The sequence below is a fragment of the Salminus brasiliensis genome, chromosome 11 (assembly GCF_030463535.1).
Source record: "Salminus brasiliensis chromosome 11, fSalBra1.hap2, whole genome shotgun sequence".
NCBI lineage: Eukaryota > Metazoa > Chordata > Actinopteri > Characiformes > Bryconidae > Salminus > Salminus brasiliensis.
Window position 1 is genome coordinate 24,824,691 of NC_132888.1, and position 16,827 is coordinate 24,841,517.

General features: G+C 37.4%; 55 pseudogenes; all 55 read left to right on the plus strand.

Moving 5' to 3' along the window:
- The first annotated feature begins 149 nt into the window (after positions 1-149).
- Positions 150-268, plus strand: LOC140566538 (5S ribosomal RNA; annotated as a pseudogene).
- A 185-nt stretch (positions 269-453) lies between these two features.
- Positions 454-572, plus strand: LOC140573195 (5S ribosomal RNA; annotated as a pseudogene).
- Positions 573-757: 185 nt separating this feature from the next.
- On the plus strand, positions 758-876 carry LOC140572074 (5S ribosomal RNA; annotated as a pseudogene).
- Positions 877-1,061: 185 nt separating this feature from the next.
- Positions 1,062-1,180, plus strand: LOC140570140 (5S ribosomal RNA; annotated as a pseudogene).
- Positions 1,181-1,365: 185 nt separating this feature from the next.
- On the plus strand, positions 1,366-1,484 carry LOC140571630 (5S ribosomal RNA; annotated as a pseudogene).
- Positions 1,485-1,669: 185 nt separating this feature from the next.
- On the plus strand, positions 1,670-1,788 carry LOC140572145 (5S ribosomal RNA; annotated as a pseudogene).
- Positions 1,789-1,973: 185 nt separating this feature from the next.
- Positions 1,974-2,092, plus strand: LOC140568466 (5S ribosomal RNA; annotated as a pseudogene).
- Positions 2,093-2,277: 185 nt separating this feature from the next.
- On the plus strand, positions 2,278-2,396 carry LOC140571460 (5S ribosomal RNA; annotated as a pseudogene).
- Positions 2,397-2,581: 185 nt separating this feature from the next.
- LOC140568534 (5S ribosomal RNA) lies at positions 2,582-2,700 on the plus strand (annotated as a pseudogene).
- Positions 2,701-2,885: 185 nt separating this feature from the next.
- LOC140571631 (5S ribosomal RNA) lies at positions 2,886-3,004 on the plus strand (annotated as a pseudogene).
- A 185-nt stretch (positions 3,005-3,189) lies between these two features.
- On the plus strand, positions 3,190-3,308 carry LOC140572146 (5S ribosomal RNA; annotated as a pseudogene).
- Positions 3,309-3,493: 185 nt separating this feature from the next.
- On the plus strand, positions 3,494-3,612 carry LOC140568467 (5S ribosomal RNA; annotated as a pseudogene).
- A 185-nt stretch (positions 3,613-3,797) lies between these two features.
- Positions 3,798-3,916, plus strand: LOC140571461 (5S ribosomal RNA; annotated as a pseudogene).
- Positions 3,917-4,101: 185 nt separating this feature from the next.
- Positions 4,102-4,220, plus strand: LOC140568535 (5S ribosomal RNA; annotated as a pseudogene).
- Positions 4,221-4,405: 185 nt separating this feature from the next.
- Positions 4,406-4,524, plus strand: LOC140568124 (5S ribosomal RNA; annotated as a pseudogene).
- A 185-nt stretch (positions 4,525-4,709) lies between these two features.
- LOC140567208 (5S ribosomal RNA) lies at positions 4,710-4,828 on the plus strand (annotated as a pseudogene).
- Positions 4,829-5,013: 185 nt separating this feature from the next.
- LOC140572097 (5S ribosomal RNA) lies at positions 5,014-5,132 on the plus strand (annotated as a pseudogene).
- Positions 5,133-5,315: 183 nt separating this feature from the next.
- On the plus strand, positions 5,316-5,434 carry LOC140568468 (5S ribosomal RNA; annotated as a pseudogene).
- Positions 5,435-5,619: 185 nt separating this feature from the next.
- Positions 5,620-5,738, plus strand: LOC140573407 (5S ribosomal RNA; annotated as a pseudogene).
- Positions 5,739-5,923: 185 nt separating this feature from the next.
- Positions 5,924-6,042, plus strand: LOC140571671 (5S ribosomal RNA; annotated as a pseudogene).
- Positions 6,043-6,227: 185 nt separating this feature from the next.
- On the plus strand, positions 6,228-6,346 carry LOC140566301 (5S ribosomal RNA; annotated as a pseudogene).
- Positions 6,347-6,531: 185 nt separating this feature from the next.
- Positions 6,532-6,650, plus strand: LOC140571231 (5S ribosomal RNA; annotated as a pseudogene).
- A 185-nt stretch (positions 6,651-6,835) lies between these two features.
- On the plus strand, positions 6,836-6,954 carry LOC140567890 (5S ribosomal RNA; annotated as a pseudogene).
- Positions 6,955-7,139: 185 nt separating this feature from the next.
- On the plus strand, positions 7,140-7,258 carry LOC140573322 (5S ribosomal RNA; annotated as a pseudogene).
- A 185-nt stretch (positions 7,259-7,443) lies between these two features.
- LOC140567382 (5S ribosomal RNA) lies at positions 7,444-7,562 on the plus strand (annotated as a pseudogene).
- A 185-nt stretch (positions 7,563-7,747) lies between these two features.
- On the plus strand, positions 7,748-7,866 carry LOC140567504 (5S ribosomal RNA; annotated as a pseudogene).
- Positions 7,867-8,052: 186 nt separating this feature from the next.
- Positions 8,053-8,171, plus strand: LOC140570876 (5S ribosomal RNA; annotated as a pseudogene).
- Positions 8,172-8,356: 185 nt separating this feature from the next.
- On the plus strand, positions 8,357-8,475 carry LOC140570889 (5S ribosomal RNA; annotated as a pseudogene).
- Positions 8,476-8,660: 185 nt separating this feature from the next.
- On the plus strand, positions 8,661-8,779 carry LOC140568231 (5S ribosomal RNA; annotated as a pseudogene).
- A 185-nt stretch (positions 8,780-8,964) lies between these two features.
- Positions 8,965-9,083, plus strand: LOC140570901 (5S ribosomal RNA; annotated as a pseudogene).
- Positions 9,084-9,268: 185 nt separating this feature from the next.
- Positions 9,269-9,387, plus strand: LOC140568469 (5S ribosomal RNA; annotated as a pseudogene).
- A 185-nt stretch (positions 9,388-9,572) lies between these two features.
- LOC140568536 (5S ribosomal RNA) lies at positions 9,573-9,691 on the plus strand (annotated as a pseudogene).
- Positions 9,692-9,876: 185 nt separating this feature from the next.
- Positions 9,877-9,995, plus strand: LOC140568125 (5S ribosomal RNA; annotated as a pseudogene).
- Positions 9,996-10,180: 185 nt separating this feature from the next.
- LOC140567209 (5S ribosomal RNA) lies at positions 10,181-10,299 on the plus strand (annotated as a pseudogene).
- Positions 10,300-10,484: 185 nt separating this feature from the next.
- On the plus strand, positions 10,485-10,603 carry LOC140572098 (5S ribosomal RNA; annotated as a pseudogene).
- Positions 10,604-10,786: 183 nt separating this feature from the next.
- LOC140568471 (5S ribosomal RNA) lies at positions 10,787-10,905 on the plus strand (annotated as a pseudogene).
- A 185-nt stretch (positions 10,906-11,090) lies between these two features.
- Positions 11,091-11,209, plus strand: LOC140573408 (5S ribosomal RNA; annotated as a pseudogene).
- A 185-nt stretch (positions 11,210-11,394) lies between these two features.
- On the plus strand, positions 11,395-11,513 carry LOC140566956 (5S ribosomal RNA; annotated as a pseudogene).
- Positions 11,514-11,698: 185 nt separating this feature from the next.
- Positions 11,699-11,817, plus strand: LOC140570912 (5S ribosomal RNA; annotated as a pseudogene).
- Positions 11,818-12,002: 185 nt separating this feature from the next.
- LOC140571232 (5S ribosomal RNA) lies at positions 12,003-12,121 on the plus strand (annotated as a pseudogene).
- A 185-nt stretch (positions 12,122-12,306) lies between these two features.
- LOC140567948 (5S ribosomal RNA) lies at positions 12,307-12,425 on the plus strand (annotated as a pseudogene).
- A 185-nt stretch (positions 12,426-12,610) lies between these two features.
- Positions 12,611-12,729, plus strand: LOC140573323 (5S ribosomal RNA; annotated as a pseudogene).
- Positions 12,730-12,914: 185 nt separating this feature from the next.
- Positions 12,915-13,033, plus strand: LOC140567416 (5S ribosomal RNA; annotated as a pseudogene).
- A 185-nt stretch (positions 13,034-13,218) lies between these two features.
- LOC140567505 (5S ribosomal RNA) lies at positions 13,219-13,337 on the plus strand (annotated as a pseudogene).
- A 186-nt stretch (positions 13,338-13,523) lies between these two features.
- LOC140570195 (5S ribosomal RNA) lies at positions 13,524-13,642 on the plus strand (annotated as a pseudogene).
- A 185-nt stretch (positions 13,643-13,827) lies between these two features.
- Positions 13,828-13,946, plus strand: LOC140568346 (5S ribosomal RNA; annotated as a pseudogene).
- Positions 13,947-14,131: 185 nt separating this feature from the next.
- Positions 14,132-14,250, plus strand: LOC140570925 (5S ribosomal RNA; annotated as a pseudogene).
- Positions 14,251-14,435: 185 nt separating this feature from the next.
- On the plus strand, positions 14,436-14,554 carry LOC140568472 (5S ribosomal RNA; annotated as a pseudogene).
- Positions 14,555-14,739: 185 nt separating this feature from the next.
- On the plus strand, positions 14,740-14,858 carry LOC140566688 (5S ribosomal RNA; annotated as a pseudogene).
- Positions 14,859-15,043: 185 nt separating this feature from the next.
- On the plus strand, positions 15,044-15,162 carry LOC140571984 (5S ribosomal RNA; annotated as a pseudogene).
- A 185-nt stretch (positions 15,163-15,347) lies between these two features.
- LOC140572677 (5S ribosomal RNA) lies at positions 15,348-15,466 on the plus strand (annotated as a pseudogene).
- A 185-nt stretch (positions 15,467-15,651) lies between these two features.
- Positions 15,652-15,770, plus strand: LOC140570516 (5S ribosomal RNA; annotated as a pseudogene).
- Positions 15,771-15,955: 185 nt separating this feature from the next.
- Positions 15,956-16,074, plus strand: LOC140570937 (5S ribosomal RNA; annotated as a pseudogene).
- Positions 16,075-16,259: 185 nt separating this feature from the next.
- On the plus strand, positions 16,260-16,378 carry LOC140572678 (5S ribosomal RNA; annotated as a pseudogene).
- A 185-nt stretch (positions 16,379-16,563) lies between these two features.
- On the plus strand, positions 16,564-16,682 carry LOC140570517 (5S ribosomal RNA; annotated as a pseudogene).
- The last annotated feature ends 145 nt before the right edge of the window (positions 16,683-16,827 follow it).

Below are 16,827 nucleotides of genomic sequence, written 5' to 3' on the forward strand. Positions count from 1 at the left end.
ATGTTATTTACATCTTTTGCACAAATTTGTAGTTGAAACTCTTTTGTGTTGTAAATGTTGATGTGTTAAAATGGAATGCTTTTTCTTGATTTTGAACAAATATGGTCTTAGCTATGAAATTTGAATCCTCTAGTTTGCAAGGTTCTTCTGCTTACGGCCATTCCACCCTTAGATTGCCTGTTCTCGTCTGATCTCAGAAGCTACCTAGGGTTGGGCCTGATTAGTACTTGAATGGGAGACTGTCTGGGAATACCAGGTGTTGTAAGCTTTTCCAGTCCTGCAAACAATTAAAGCTTACATTTCCATGTTATTTACATCTTTTGCACAAATTTGTAGTTGAAACTCTTTTGTGTTGTAAATTTTGATGTGTTGAAATGGAATGCTTTTTCTTGGTTTTGAACAAATATGGTCTTATCTATGAAATTTGAATCCTCTAGTTTGCAAGGTTCCTCTGCTTACGGCCATTCCACCCTTAGAATGCCTGATCTTGTCTGATCTCAGAAGCTAGCTAGGGTTGGGCCTGGTTAGTACTTGAATGGGAGACTGAATGGGAATACCAGGTGTTGTAAGCTTTTTCAATCCTGCAAACAAAGAAAGCTTACATTTCCATGTTATTTACATCTTTTGCACAAATTTGTAGTTGAAACTCTTTTGTGTTGTAAATTTTGATGTGTTGAAATGGAATGTTTTTTCTTGGTTTTGAACAAATATGGTCTTAGCTATGAAATTTGAATTCTCTAATTTGCACGGTTCTTCTGCTTACGGCCATTCCACCCTTAGAATGCCTGATCTTGTCTGATCTCAGAAGCTAGCTAGGGTTGGGCCTGGTTAGTACTTGAATGGGAGACTGTCTGGGAATACCAGGTGTTGTAAGCTTTTCCAGTCCTGCAAACAATTAAAGCTTACATTTCCATGTTATTTACATCTTTTGCACAAATTTGTAGTTGAAACTCTTTTGTGATGTAAATTTTGATGTGTTGAAATGGAATGCTTTTTCTTGCTTTTGAAGAAATATGGTCTTAGCTATGAAATTTGAATCTTCTAGTTGGCAAGATTCTTCTGCTTACGGCCATTCCACCCTTAGAACGCCTGATTTCGTCTGATCTCAGAAGCTACCTAGGGTTGGGCCTGGTTAGTACTTGAATGGGAGACTGTCTGGGAATACCAGGTGTTGTAAGCTTTTCCAGTCCTGCAAACAATTAAAGCTTACATTTCCATGTTATTTACATCTTTTGCACAAATTTGTTGTTGAAACTCTTTTGTGTTGTAAATTTTGATGTGTTGAAATGGAATGCTTTTTCTTGGTTTTGAACAAATATGGTCTTAGCTATGAAATTTGAATTCTCTAGTTTGCACGATTCTTTTGCTTACGGCCATTCCACCCTTAGAACGCCTGATCTTGTCTGATCTCAGAAGCTACCTGGGGTTGGGCCTGGTTAGTACTTGAATGGGAGACTGTCTGGGAATACCAGGTGTTGTAAGCTTTTTCAATCCTGCAAACAATGAAAGCTTACATTTCCATGTTATTTACATCTTTTGCACAAATTTGTAGTTGAAACTCTTTTGTGTTGTAAATTTTGATGTGTTGAAATGGAATGTTTTTTCTTGGTTTTGAACAAATATGGTCTTAGCTATGAAATTTGAATTCTCTAGTTTGCACGGTTCTTCTGCTTACGGCCATTCCACCCTTAGAATGCCTGATCTTGTCTGATCTCAGAAGCTACCTAGGGTTGGGCCTGGTTAGTACTTGAATGGGAGACTGTCTGGGAATACCAGGTGTTGTAAGCTTTTCCAGTCCTGCAAACAATTAAAGCTTACATTTCCATGTTATTTACATCTTTTGCACAAATTTGTAGTTGAAACTCTTTTGTGTTGTAAATTTTGATGTGTTGAAATGGAATGCTTTTTTTTGGTTTTAAACAAATATGGTCTTATCTATGAAATTTGAATCCTCTAGTTTGCAAGGTTCTTCTGCTTACGGCCATTCCACCCTTAGAACGCCTGATCTCGTCTGATCTCAGAAGCTACCTAGGGTTGGGCCTGGTTAGTACTTGAATGGGAGACTGAATGGGAATACCAGGTGTTGTAAGCTTTTCCAGTCCTGCAAACAATTAAAGCTTACATTTCCATGTTATTTACATATTTTGCACAAATTTGTAGTTGAAACTCTTTTGTGTTGTAAATGTTGATGTGTTAAAATGGAATGCTTTTTCTTGATTTTGAACAAATATGGTCTTAGCTATGAAATTTGAATCCTCTAGTTTGCAAGGTTCTTCTGATTACGGCCATTCCACCCTTAGATCGCCTGATCTCGTCTGATCTCAGAAGCTACCTAGGGTTGGGCCTGGTTAGTACTTGAATGGGAGACTGTCTGGGAATACCAGGTGTTGTAAGCTTTTCCAGTCCTGCAAACAATTAAAGCTTACATTTCCATGTTATTTACATATTTTGCACAAATTTGTAGTTGAAACTCTTTTGTGTTGTAAATGTTGATGTGTTAAAATGGAATGCTTTTTCTTGATTTTGAACAAATATGGTCTTAGCTATGAAATTTGAATCCTCTAGTTTGCAAGGTTCTTCTGCTTACGGCCATTCCACCCTTAGATCGCCTGATCTCGTCTGATCTCAGAAGCTACCTAGGGTTGGGCCTGGTTAGTACTTGAATGGGAGACTGTCTGGGAATACCAGGTGTTGTAAGCTTTTCCAGTCCTGCAAACAATTAAAGCTTACATTTCCATGTTATTTACATCTTTTGCACAAATTTGTTGTTGAAACTCTTTTGTGTTGTAAATTTTGATGTGTTGAAATGGAATGCTTTTTCTTGGTTTTGAACAAATATGGTCTTAGCTATGAAATTTGAATTCTCTAGTTTGCACGATTCTTTTGCTTACGGCCATTCCACCCTTAGAACGCCTGATCTTGTCTGATCTCAGAAGCTACCTGGGGTTGGGCCTGGTTAGTACTTGAATGGGAGACTGTCTGGGAATACCAGGTGTTGTAAGCTTTTTCAATCCTGCAAACAATGAAAGCTTACATTTCCATGTTATTTACATCTTTTGCACAAATTTGTAGTTGAAACTCTTTTGTGTTGTAAATTTTGATGTGTTGAAATGGAATGTTTTTTCTTGGTTTTGAACAAATATGGTCTTAGCTATGAAATTTGAATTCTCTAGTTTGCACGGTTCTTCTGCTTACGGCCATTCCACCCTTAGAATGCCTGATCTTGTCTGATCTCAGAAGCTACCTAGGGTTGGGCCTGGTTAGTACTTGAATGGGAGACTGTCTGGGAATACCAGGTGTTGTAAGCTTTTCCAGTCCTGCAAACAATTAAAGCTTACATTTCCATGTTATTTACATCTTTTGCACAAATTTGTAGTTGAAACTCTTTTGTGTTGTAAATTTTGATGTGTTGAAATGGAATGCTTTTTTTTGGTTTTAAACAAATATGGTCTTATCTATGAAATTTGAATCCTCTAGTTTGCAAGGTTCTTCTGCTTACGGCCATTCCACCCTTAGAACGCCTGATCTCGTCTGATCTCAGAAGCTACCTAGGGTTGGGCCTGGTTAGTACTTGAATGGGAGACTGAATGGGAATACCAGGTGTTGTAAGCTTTTCCAGTCCTGCAAACAATTAAAGCTTACATTTCCATGTTATTTACATATTTTGCACAAATTTGTAGTTGAAACTCTTTTGTGTTGTAAATGTTGATGTGTTAAAATGGAATGCTTTTTCTTGATTTTGAACAAATATGGTCTTAGCTATGAAATTTGAATCCTCTAGTTTGCAAGGTTCTTCTGATTACGGCCATTCCACCCTTAGATCGCCTGATCTCGTCTGATCTCAGAAGCTACCTAGGGTTGGGCCTGGTTAGTACTTGAATGGGAGACTGTCTGGGAATACCAGGTGTTGTAAGCTTTTCCAGTCCTGCAAACAATTAAAGCTTACATTTCCATGTTATTTACATATTTTGCACAAATTTGTAGTTGAAACTCTTTTGTGTTGTAAATGTTGATGTGTTAAAATGGAATGCTTTTTCTTGATTTTGAACAAATATGGTCTTAGCTATGAAATTTGAATCCTCTAGTTTGCAAGGTTCTTCTGCTTACGGCCATTCCACCCTTAGATCGCCTGATCTCGTCTGATCTCAGAAGCTACCTAGGGTTGGGCCTGGTTAGTACTTGAATGGGAGACTGTCTGGGAATACCAGGTGTTGTAAGCTTTTCCAGTCCTGCAAACAATTAAAGCTTACATTTCCATGTTATTTACATCTTTTGCACAAATTTGTAGTTGAAACTCTTTTGTGTTGTAAATTTTGATGTGTTGAAATGGAATGCTTTTTCTTGGTTTTGAACAAATATGGTCTTATCTATGAAATTTGAATCCTCTAGTTTGCAAGGTTCTTCTGCTTACGGCCATTCCAACCTTAGAATGCCTGATCTTGTCTGATCTCAGAAGCTATCTAGGGTTGGGCCTGGTTAGTACTTGAATGGGAGACTGAATGGGAATACCAGGTGTAGTAAGCTTTTTCAATCCTGCAAACAAAGAAAGCTTACATTTCCATGTTATTTACATCTTTTGCACAAATTTGTAGTTGAAACTCTTTTGTGTTGTAAATGTTGATGTGTTAAAATGGAATGCTTTTTCTTGGTTTTAAACAAATATGGTCTTAGCTATGAAATTTGAATTCTCTAGTTTGCACGGTTCTTCTATTTACGGCCATTCCACCCTTAGAACGCCTGATCTTGTCTGATCTCAGAAGCTACTTAGGGTTGGGCCTGGTTAGTACTTGAATGGAAGACTGTTTGGGAATACCAGGTGTTGTAAGCTTTTTCAATCCTGCAAACAATGAAAGCTTATATTTCCATTTTTTTTTCATCTTTTGCACAAATTTGTATTTGAAACTCTTTTGTGTTGTAAATGTTGATGTGTTGAAATGGAATGCTTTTTCTTGATTTTAAACAAATATGGTCTTATCTATGAAATTTGAATCCTCTAGTTTGCAAGGTTCTTCTGCTTACGGCCATTCCACCCTTAGAACGCCTGATCTCGTCTGATCTCAGAAGCTACCTAGGGTTGGGCCTGGTTAGTACTTGAATGGGAGACTGAATGGGAATACCAGGTGTAGTAAGCTTTTTCAATCCTGCAAACAAAGAAAGCTTACATTTATGTTATTTACATCTTTTGCACAAATTTGTAGTTGAAACTCTTTTGTGTTGTAAATTTTGATGTGTTGAAATGGAATGCTTTTTTTTGGTTTTAAACAAATATGGTCTTATCTATGATATTTGAATCCTCTAGTTTGCAAGGTTCTTCTGCTTACGGCCATTCCACCCTTAGAACGCCTGATCTCGTCTGATCTCAGAAGCTACCTAGGGTTGGGCCTGGTTAGTACTTGAATGGGAGACTGAATGGGAATACCAGGTGTTGTAAGCTTTTCCAGTCCTGCAAACAATTAAAGCTTACATTTCCATGTTATTTACATATTTTGCACAAATTTGTAGTTGAAACTCTTTTGTGTTGTAAATTTTGATGTGTTGAAATGGAATGCTTTTTCTTGATTTTGAACAAATATGGTCTTAGCTATGAAATTTGAATCCTCTAGTTTGCAAGGTTCTTCTGCTTACGGCCATCCCACCCTTAGATCGCCTGATCTCGTCTGATCTCAGAAGCTACCTAGGGTTGGGCCTGGTTAGTACTTGAATGGGAGACTGTCTGGGAATACAAGGTGTTGTAAGCTTTTCCAGTCCTGCAAACAATTAAAGCTTACATTTCCATGTTATTTACATCTTTTGCACAAATTTGTAGTTGAAACTCTTTTGTGTTGTAAATTTTGATGTGTTGAAATGGAATGCTTTTTCTTGGTTTTGAACAAATATGGTCTTATCTATGAAATTTGAATTCTCTAGTTTGCACGGTTCTTCTGTTTACGGCCATTCCACCCTTAGAACGCCTGATCTTGTCTGATCTCAGAAGCTACTTAGGGTTGGGCCTGGTTAGTACTTGAATGGGAGACTGTCTGGGAATACCAGGTGTTGTAAGCTTTTTCAATCCTGCAAACAATGAAAGCTTATATTTCCATTTTTTTTTCATCTTTTGCACAAATTTGTATTTGAAACTCTTTTGTGTTGTAAATGTTGATGTGTTGAAATGGAATGCTTTTTCTTGATTTTAAACAAATATGGTCTTATCTATGAAATTTGAATCCTCTAGTTTGCAAGGTTCTTCTGCTTATGGCCATTCCACCCTTAGAACGCCTGATCTCGTCTGATCTCAGAAGCTACCTAGGGTTGGGCCTGGTTAGTACTTGAATGGGAGACTGTCTGGGAATACCAGGTGTTGTAAGCTTTTCCAGTCCTGCAAACAATTAAAGCTTACATTTCCATGTTATTTACATATTTTGCACAAATTTGTAGTTGAAACTCTTTTGTGTTGTAAATGTTGATGTGTTAAAATGGAATGCTTTTTCTTAATTTTGAACAAATATGGTCTTAGCTATGAAATTTGAATCCTCTAGTTTGCAAGGTTCTTCTGCTTACAGCCATTCCACCCTTAGATCGCCTGATCTCGTCTGATCTCAGAAGCGACCTAGGGTTGGGCCTGGTTAGTACTTGAATGGGAGACTGTCTGGGAATACCAGGTGTTGTAAGCTTTTCCAGTCCTGCAAACAATTAAAGCTTACATTTCCATGTTATTTACATCTTTTGCACAAATTTGTAGTTGAAACTCTTTTGTGTTGTAAATTTTGATGTGTTGAAATGGAATGCTTTTTCTTGGTTTTGAACAAATATGGTCTTATCTATGAAATTTGAATCCTCTAGTTTGCAAGGCTCTTCTGCTTACGGCCATTCCACCCTTAGAATGCCTGATCTTGTCAGATCTCAGAAGCTAGCTAGGGTTGGGTCTGGTTAGTACTTGAATGGGAGACTGAATGGGAATACCAGGTGTAGTAAGCTTTTTCAATCCTGCAAACAAAGAAAGCTTACATTTCCATGTTATTTACATCTTTTGCACAAATTTGTAGTTGAAACTCTTTTGTGTTGTAAATGTTGATGTGTTAAAATGGAATGCTTTTTCTTGGTTTTAAACAAATATGGTCTTAGCTATGAAATTTGAATTCTCTAGTTTGCACGGTTCTTCTGTTTACGGCCATTCCACCCTTAGAACGCCTGATCTTGTCTGATCTCAGAAGCTATTTAGGGTTGGGCCTGGTTAGTACTTGAATGGAAGACTGTCTGGGAATACCAGGTGTTGTAAGCTTTTTCAATCCTGCAAACAATGAAAGCTTATATTTCCATTTTTTTTTCATCTTTTGCACAAATTTGTATTTGAAACTCTTTTGTGTTGTAAATGTTGATGTGTTGAAATGGAATGCTTTTTCTTGATTTTAAACAAATATGGTCTTATCTATGAAATTTGAATCCTCTAGTTTGCAAGGTTCTTCTGCTTACGGCCATTCCACCCTTAGAATGCCTGATCTTGTCTGATCTCAGAAGCTAGCTAGGCTTGGGCCTGGTTAGTACTTGAATGGGAGACTGAATGGGAATACCAGGTGTTGTAAGCTTTTTCAATCCTGCAAACAAAGAAAGCTTACATTTCCATGTTATTTACATCTTTTGCACAAATTTGTAGTTGAAACTCTTTTGTGTTGTAAATGTTGATGTGTTAAAATGGAATGCTTTTTCTTGGTTTTGAACAAATATGGTCTTAGCTATGAAATTTGAATTCTCTAGTTTGCACAGTTCTTCTGTTTACGGCCATTCCACCCTTAGAACGCCTGATCTTGTCTGATCTCAGAAGCTACTTAGAGTTGGTCCTGGTTAGTACTTGAATGGGAGACTGTCTGGGAATACCAGGTGTTGTAAGCTTTTTCAATCCTGCAAACAATGAAAGCTTACATTTCCATTTTTTTTTCATCTTTTGCACAAATTTGTATTTGAAACTCTTTTGTGTTTGAATATGTTGATGTGTTGAAATGGAATGCTTTTTCTTGATTTTAAACAAATATGGTCTTATCTATGAAATTTTAATCCTCTAGTTTGCACGGTTCTTCTGCTTACGGCCATTCCACCCTTAGAACGCCTGATCTCGTCTGATCTCAGAAGCTACCTAGGGTTGGGCCTGGTTAGTACTTGAATGGGAGACTGTCTGGGAATACCAGGTGTTGTAAGCTTTTCCAGTCCTGCAAACAATTAAAGCTTACATTTCCATGTTATTTACATCTTTTGCACACATTTGTAGTTGAAACTCTTTTGTGATGTAAATTTTGATGTGTTGAAATGGAATGCTTTTTCTTGGTTTTGAACAAATATGGTCTTATCTATGAAATTTGAATCCTCTAGTTTGCAAGGTTCTTCTGCTTACGGCCATTCCACCCTTAGAACGCCTGATCTCGTCTGATCTCAGAAGCTACCTAGGGTTGGGCCTGGTTAGTACTTGAATGGGAGACTGTCTGGGAATACCAGGTGTTGTAAGCTTTTTCAATGCTGCAAACAATGAAAGCTTACATTTCCATGTTATTTACATCTTTTGCACAAATTTGTAGTTGAAACTCTTTTGTGTTGTAAATTTTGATGTGTTGAAATGGAATGCTTTTTCTTGATTTTAAACAAATATGGTCTTATCTTTGAAATTTGAATCCTCTAGTTTGCAAGGTTCTTCTGTTTACGGCCATTCCACCCTAAGAACGCCTGATCTCGTCTGATCTCAGAAGCTACCTAGGGTTGGGCCTGGTTAGTACTTGAATGGGAGACTGTCTGGGAATACCAGGTGTTGTAAGCTTTTCCAGTCCTGCAAACAATTAAAGCTTACATTTCCATGTTATTTACATATTTTGCACACATTTGTAGTTGAAACTCTTTTGTGATGTAAATTTTGATGTGTTGAAATGGAATGCTTTTTCTTGGTTTTGAACAAATATGGTCTTATCTATGAAATTTGAATCCTCTAGTTTGCAAGGTTCTTCTGCTTACGGCCATTCCACCCTTAGAACGCCTGATCTCGTCTGATCTCAGAAGCTACCTAGGGTTGGGCCTGGTTAGTACTTGAATGGGAGACTGTCTGGGAATACCAGGTGTTGTAAGCTTTTCCAGTCCTGCAAACAATTAAAGCTTACATTTCCATGTTATTTACATCTTTTGCACACATTTGTAGTTGAAACTCTTTTGTGATGTAAATTTTGATGTGTTGAAATGGAATGCTTTTTCTTGGTTTTGAACAAATATGGTCTTATCTATGAAATTTGAATCCTCTAGTTTGCAAGGTTCTTCTGCTTACGGCCATTCCACCCTTAGAACGCCTGATCTCGTCTGATCTCAGAAGCTACCTAGGGTTGGGCCTGGTTAGTACTTGAATGGGAGACTGAATGGGAATACCAGGTGTTGTAAGCTTTTCCAGTCCTGCAAACAATTAAAGCTTACATTTCCATGTTATTTACATATTTTGCACAAATTTGTAGTTGAAACTCTTTTGTGTTGTAAATTTTGATGTGTTAAAATGGAATGCTTTTTCTTGATTTTGAACAAATATGGTCTTAGCTATGAAATTTGAATCCTCTAGTTTGCAAGGTTCTTCTGCTTACGGCCATTCCACCCTTAGATCGCCTGATCTCGTCTGATCTCAGAAGCTACCTAGGGTTGGGCCTGGTTAGTACTTGAATGGGAGACTGTCTGGGAATACCAGGTGTTGTAAGCTTTTCCAGTCCTGCAAACAATTAAAGCTTACATTTCCATGTTATTTACATCTTTTGCACAAATTTGTAGTTGAAACTCTTTTGTGTTGTAAATTTTGATGTGTTGAAATGGAATGCTTTTTCTTGGTTTTGAACAAATATGGTCTTATCTATGAAATTTGAATCCTCTAGTTTGCAAGGTTCTTCTGCTTACGGCCATTCCAACCTTAGAATGCCTGATCTTGTCTGATCTCAGAAGCTATCTAGGGTTGGGCCTGGTTAGTACTTGAATGGGAGACTGAATGGGAATACCAGGTGTAGTAAGCTTTTTCAATCCTGCAAACAAAGAAAGCTTACATTTCCATGTTATTTACATCTTTTGCACAAATTTGTAGTTGAAACTCTTTTGTGTTGTAAATGTTGATGTGTTAAAATGGAATGCTTTTTCTTGGTTTTAAACAAATATGGTCTTAGCTATGAAATTTGAATTCTCTAGTTTGCACGGTTCTTCTATTTACGGCCATTCCACCCTTAGAACGCCTGATCTTGTCTGATCTCAGAAGCTACTTAGGGTTGGGCCTGGTTAGTACTTGAATGGAAGACTGTTTGGGAATACCAGGTGTTGTAAGCTTTTTCAATCCTGCAAACAATGAAAGCTTATATTTCCATTTTTTTTTCATCTTTTGCACAAATTTGTATTTGAAACTCTTTTGTGTTGTAAATGTTGATGTGTTGAAATGGAATGCTTTTTCTTGATTTTAAACAAATATGGTCTTATCTATGAAATTTGAATCCTCTAGTTTGCAAGGTTCTTCTGCTTACGGCCATTCCACCCTTAGAACGCCTGATCTCGTCTGATCTCAGAAGCTACCTAGGGTTGGGCCTGGTTAGTACTTGAATGGGAGACTGAATGGGAATACCAGGTGTAGTAAGCTTTTTCAATCCTGCAAACAAAGAAAGCTTACATTTATGTTATTTACATCTTTTGCACAAATTTGTAGTTGAAACTCTTTTGTGTTGTAAATTTTGATGTGTTGAAATGGAATGCTTTTTTTTGGTTTTAAACAAATATGGTCTTATCTATGATATTTGAATCCTCTAGTTTGCAAGGTTCTTCTGCTTACGGCCATTCCACCCTTAGAACGCCTGATCTCGTCTGATCTCAGAAGCTACCTAGGGTTGGGCCTGGTTAGTACTTGAATGGGAGACTGAATGGGAATACCAGGTGTTGTAAGCTTTTCCAGTCCTGCAAACAATTAAAGCTTACATTTCCATGTTATTTACATATTTTGCACAAATTTGTAGTTGAAACTCTTTTGTGTTGTAAATTTTGATGTGTTGAAATGGAATGCTTTTTCTTGATTTTGAACAAATATGGTCTTAGCTATGAAATTTGAATCCTCTAGTTTGCAAGGTTCTTCTGCTTACGGCCATCCCACCCTTAGATCGCCTGATCTCGTCTGATCTCAGAAGCTACCTAGGGTTGGGCCTGGTTAGTACTTGAATGGGAGACTGTCTGGGAATACAAGGTGTTGTAAGCTTTTCCAGTCCTGCAAACAATTAAAGCTTACATTTCCATGTTATTTACATCTTTTGCACAAATTTGTAGTTGAAACTCTTTTGTGTTGTAAATTTTGATGTGTTGAAATGGAATGCTTTTTCTTGGTTTTGAACAAATATGGTCTTATCTATGAAATTTGAATTCTCTAGTTTGCACGGTTCATCTGTTTACGGCCATTCCACCCTTAGAACGCCTGATCTTGTCTGATCTCAGAAGCTACTTAGGGTTGGGCCTGGTTAGTACTTGAATGGGAGACTGTCTGGGAATACCAGTTGTTGTAAGCTTTTTCAATCCTGCAAACAATGAAAGCTTATATTTCCATTTTTTTTTCATCTTTTGCACAAATTTGTATTTGAAACTCTTTTGTGTTGTAAATGTTGATGTGTTGAAATGGAATGCTTTTTCTTGATTTTAAACAAATATGGTCTTATCTATGAAATTTGAATCCTCTAGTTTGCAAGGTTCTTCTGCTTACGGCCATTCCACCCTTAGAACGCCTGATCTCGTCTGATCTCAGAAGCTACCTAGGGTTGGGCCTGGTTAGTACTTGAATGGGAGACTGTCTGGGAATACCAGGTGTTGTAAGCTTTTCCAGTCCTGCAAACAATTAAAGCTTACATTTCCATGTTATTTACATATTTTGCACAAATTTGTAGTTGAAACTCTTTTGTGTTGTAAATGTTGATGTGTTAAAATGGAATGCTTTTTCTTAATTTTGAACAAATATGGTCTTAGCTATGAAATTTGAATCCTCTAGTTTGCAAGGTTCTTCTGCTTACAGCCATTCCACCCTTAGATCGCCTGATCTCGTCTGATCTCAGAAGCGACCTAGGGTTGGGCCTGGTTAGTACTTGAATGGGAGACTGTCTGGGAATACCAGGTGTTGTAAGCTTTTCCAGTCCTGCAAACAATTAAAGCTTACATTTCCATGTTATTTACATCTTTTGCACAAATTTGTAGTTGAAACTCTTTTGTGTTGTAAATTTTGATGTGTTGAAATGGAATGCTTTTTCTTGGTTTTGAACAAATATGGTCTTATCTATGAAATTTGAATCCTCTAGTTTGCAAGGCTCTTCTGCTTACGGCCATTCCACCCTTAGAATGCCTGATCTTGTCTGATCTCAGAAGCTAGCTAGGGTTGGGTCTGGTTAGTACTTGAATGGGAGACTGAATGGGAATACCAGGTGTAGTAAGCTTTTTCAATCCTGCAAACAAAGAAAGCTTACATTTCCATGTTATTTACATCTTTTGCACAAATTTGTAGTTGAAACTCTTTTGTGTTGTAAATGTTGATGTGTTAAAATGGAATGCTTTTTCTTGGTTTTAAACAAATATGGTCTTAGCTATGAAATTTGAATTCTCTAGTTTGCACGGTTCTTCTGTTTACGGCCATTCCACCCTTAGAACGCCTGATCTTGTCTGATCTCAGAAGCTATTTAGGGTTGGGCCTGGTTAGTACTTGAATGGAAGACTGTCTGGGAATACCAGGTGTTGTAAGCTTTTTCAATCCTGCAAACAATGAAAGCTTATATTTCCATTTTTTTTTCATCTTTTGCACAAATTTGTATTTGAAACTCTTTTGTGTTGTAAATGTTGATGTGTTGAAATGGAATGCTTTTTCTTGATTTTAAACAAATATGGTCTTATCTATGAAATTTGAATCCTCTAGTTTGCAAGGTTCTTCTGCTTACGGCCATTCCACCCTTAGAATGCCTGATCTTGTCTGATCTCAGAAGCTAGCTAGGGTTGGGCCTGGTTAGTACTTGAATGGGAGACTGAATGGGGATACCAGGTGTTGTAAGCTTTTTCAATCCTGCAAACAAAGAAAGCTTACATTTCCATGTTATTTACATCTTTTGCACAAATTTGTAGTTGAAACTCTTTTGTGTTGTAAATGTTGATGTGTTAAAATGGAATGCTTTTTCTTGGTTTTGAACAAATATGGTCTTAGCTATGAAATTTGAATTCTCTAGTTTGCACAGTTCTTCTGTTTACGGCCATTCCACCCTTAGAACGCCTGATCTTGTCTGATCTCAGAAGCTACTTAGAGTTGGTCCTGGTTAGTACTTGAATGGGAGACTGTCTGGGAATACCAGGTGTTGTAAGCTTTTTCAATCCTGCAAACAATGAAAGCTTACATTTCCATTTTTTTTTCATCTTTTGCACAAATTTGTATTTGAAACTCTTTTGTGTTTGAATATGTTGATGTGTTGAAATGGAATGCTTTTTCTTGATTTTAAACAAATATGGTCTTATCTATGAAATTTTAATCCTCTAGTTTGCACGGTTCTTCTGCTTACGGCCATTCCACCCTTAGAACGCCTGATCTCGTCTGATCTCAAAAGCTACCTAGGGTTGGGCCTGGTTAGTACTTGAATGGGAGACTGTCTGGGAATACCAGGTGTTGTAAGCTTTTCCAGTCCTGCAAACAATTAAAGCTTACATTTCCATGTTATTTACATCTTTTGCACACATTTGTAGTTGAAACTCTTTTGTGTTGTAAATTTTGATGTGTTGAAATGGAATGCTTTTTCTTGATTTTAAACAAATATGGTCTTATCTTTGAAATTTGAATCCTCTAGTTTGCAAGGTTCTTCTGTTTACGGCCATTCCACCCTAAGAACGCCTGATCTCGTCTGATCTCAGAAGCTACCTAGGGTTGGGCCTGGTTAGTACTTGAATGGGAGACTGTCTGGGAATACCAGGTGTTGTAAGCTTTTCCAGTCCTGCAAACAATTAAAGCTTACATTTCCATGTTATTTACATATTTTGCACACATTTGTAGTTGAAACTCTTTTGTGATGTAAATTTTGATGTGTTGAAATGGAATGCTTTTTCTTGGTTTTGAACAAATATGGTCTTATCTATGAAATTTGAATCCTCTAGTTTGCAAGGTTCTTCTGCTTACGGCCATTCCACCCTTAGAACGCCTGATCTCGTCTGATCTCAGAAGCTACCTAGGGTTGGGCCTGGTTAGTACTTGAATGGGAGACTGTCTGGGAATACCAGGTGTTGTAAGCTTTTCCAGTCCTGCAAACAATTAAAGCTTACATTTCCATGTTATTTACATCTTTTGCACACATTTGTAGTTGAAACTCTTTTGTGATGTAAATTTTGATGTGTTGAAATGGAATGCTTTTTCTTGGTTTTGAACAAATATGGTCTTATCTATGAAATTTGAATCCTCTAGTTTGCAAGGTTCTTCTGCTTACGGCCATTCCACCCTTAGAACGCCTGATCTCGTCTGATCTCAGAAGCTACCTAGGGTTGGGCCTGGTTAGTACTTGAATGGGAGACTGAATGGGAATACCAGGTGTTGTAAGCTTTTCCAGTCCTGCAAACAATTAAAGCTTACATTTCCATGTTATTTACATATTTTGCACAAATTTGTAGTTGAAACTCTTTTGTGTTGTAAATTTTGATGTGTTGAAATGGAATGCTTTTTCTTGGTTTTGAACAAATATGGTCTTAGCTATGAAATTTGAATTCTCTTGTTTGCACGGTTCTTCTGCTTACGGCCATTCCACCCTTAGAATGCTTGATCTTGTCTGATCTCAGAAGCTAGCTAGGGTTGGGCCTGGTTAGTACTTGAATGGGAGACTGAATGGGAATACCAGGTGTTGTAAGCTTTTTCAATCCTGCAAACAAAGAAAGCTTACATTTCCATTTTTTTTTCATCTTTTGCACAAATTTGTATTTGAAACTCTTTTGTGTTGTAAATGTTGATGTGTTGAAATGGAATGCTTTTTCTTGATTTTAAACAAATATGGTCTTATCTATGAAATTTGAATCCTCTAGTTTGCAAGGTTCTTCTGCTTACGGCCATTCCACCCTTAGAACGCGTGATCTCGTCTGATCTCAGAAGCTACCTAGGGTTGGGCCTGGTTAGTACTTGAATGGGAGACTGGATGGGAATACCAGGTGTTGTAAGCTTTTCCAGTCCTGCAAACAATTAAAGCTTACATTTCCATGTTATTTACATCTTTTGCACAAATTTGTAGTTGAAACTCTTTTGTGTTGTAAATTTTGATGTGTTGACATGGAATGCTTTTTCTTGGTTTTAAACAAATATGGTCTTATCTATGAAATTTGAATCCTCTAGTTTGCAAGGTTCTTCCGCTTACGGCCATTCCACCCTTAGAACGCCTCATCTCGTCTGATCTCAGAAGCTACCTAGGGTTGGGCCTGGTTAGTACTTGAATGGGAGACTGTCTGGGAATACCAGGTGTTGTAAGCTTTTCCAGTCCTGCAAACAAAGAAAGCTTACATTTCCATGTTATTTACATCTTTTGCACAAATTTGTAGTTGAAACTCTTTTGTGATATAAATTTTGATGTGTTGAAATGGAATGCTTTTTCTTGGTTCTGAAGAAATATGGTCTTAGCTATGAAATTTGAATCCTCTAGTTTGCAAGGTTCTTCTGCTTATGGCCATTCCACCCTTAGAACGCCTGATCTCGTCTGATCTCAGAAGCTACCTAGGGTTGGGCCTGGTTAGTACTTGAATGGGAGACTGGATGGGAATACCAGGTGTTGTAAGCTTTTCCAGTCCTGCAAACAATTAAAGCTTACATTTCTATGTTATTTACATCTTTTGCACAAATTTGTAGTTGAAACTCTTTTGTGTTGTAAATGTTGATGTGTTAAAATGGAATGCTTTTTCTTGGTTTTGAACAAATATGGTCTTAGCTATGAAATTTGAATCCTCTAGTTTGAAAGGTTCTTCTGCTTACGGCCATTCCACCCTTAGAACGCCTGATCTCGTCTGATCTCAGAAGCTACCTAGGGTTGGGCCTGGTTAGTACTTGAATGGGAGACTGTCTGGGAATACCAGGTGTTGTAAGCTTTTCCAGTCCTGCAAACAATTAAAGCTTACATTTCCATGTTATTTACATCTTTTGCACAAATTTGTAGTTGAAACTCTTTTGTGTTGTAAATGTTGATGTGTTGACATGGAATGCTTTTTCTTGGTTTTAAACAAATATGGTCTTATCTATGAAATTTGAATCCTCTAGTTTGCAAGGTTCTTCCGCTTACGGCCATTCCACCCTTAGAACGCCTCATCTCGTCTGATCTCAGAAGCTACCTAGGGTTGGGCCTGGTTAGTACTTGAATGGGAGACTGTCTGGGAATACCAGGTGTTGTAAGCTTTTCCAGTCCTGCAAACAAAGAAAGCTTACATTACCATGTTATTTACATCTTTTGCACAAATTTGTAGTTGAAACTCTTTTGTGATATAAATTTTGATGTGTTGAAATGGAATGCTTTTTCTTGGTTCTGAAGAAATATGGTCTTAGCTATGAAATTTGAATCCTCTAGTTTGCAAGGTTCTTCTGCTTATGGCCATTCCACCCTTAGAACGCCTGATCTCGTCTGATCTCAGAAGCTACCTAGGGTTGGGCCTGGTTAGTACTTGAATGGGAGACTGGATGGGAATACCAGGTGTTGTAAGCTTTTCCAGTCCTGCAAACAATTAAAGCTTACATTTCCATGTTATTTACATCTTTTGCACAAATTTGTAGTTGAAACTCTTTTGTGTTGTAAATGTTGATGTGTTAAAATGGAATGCTTTTTCTTGGTTTTGAACAAATATGGTCTT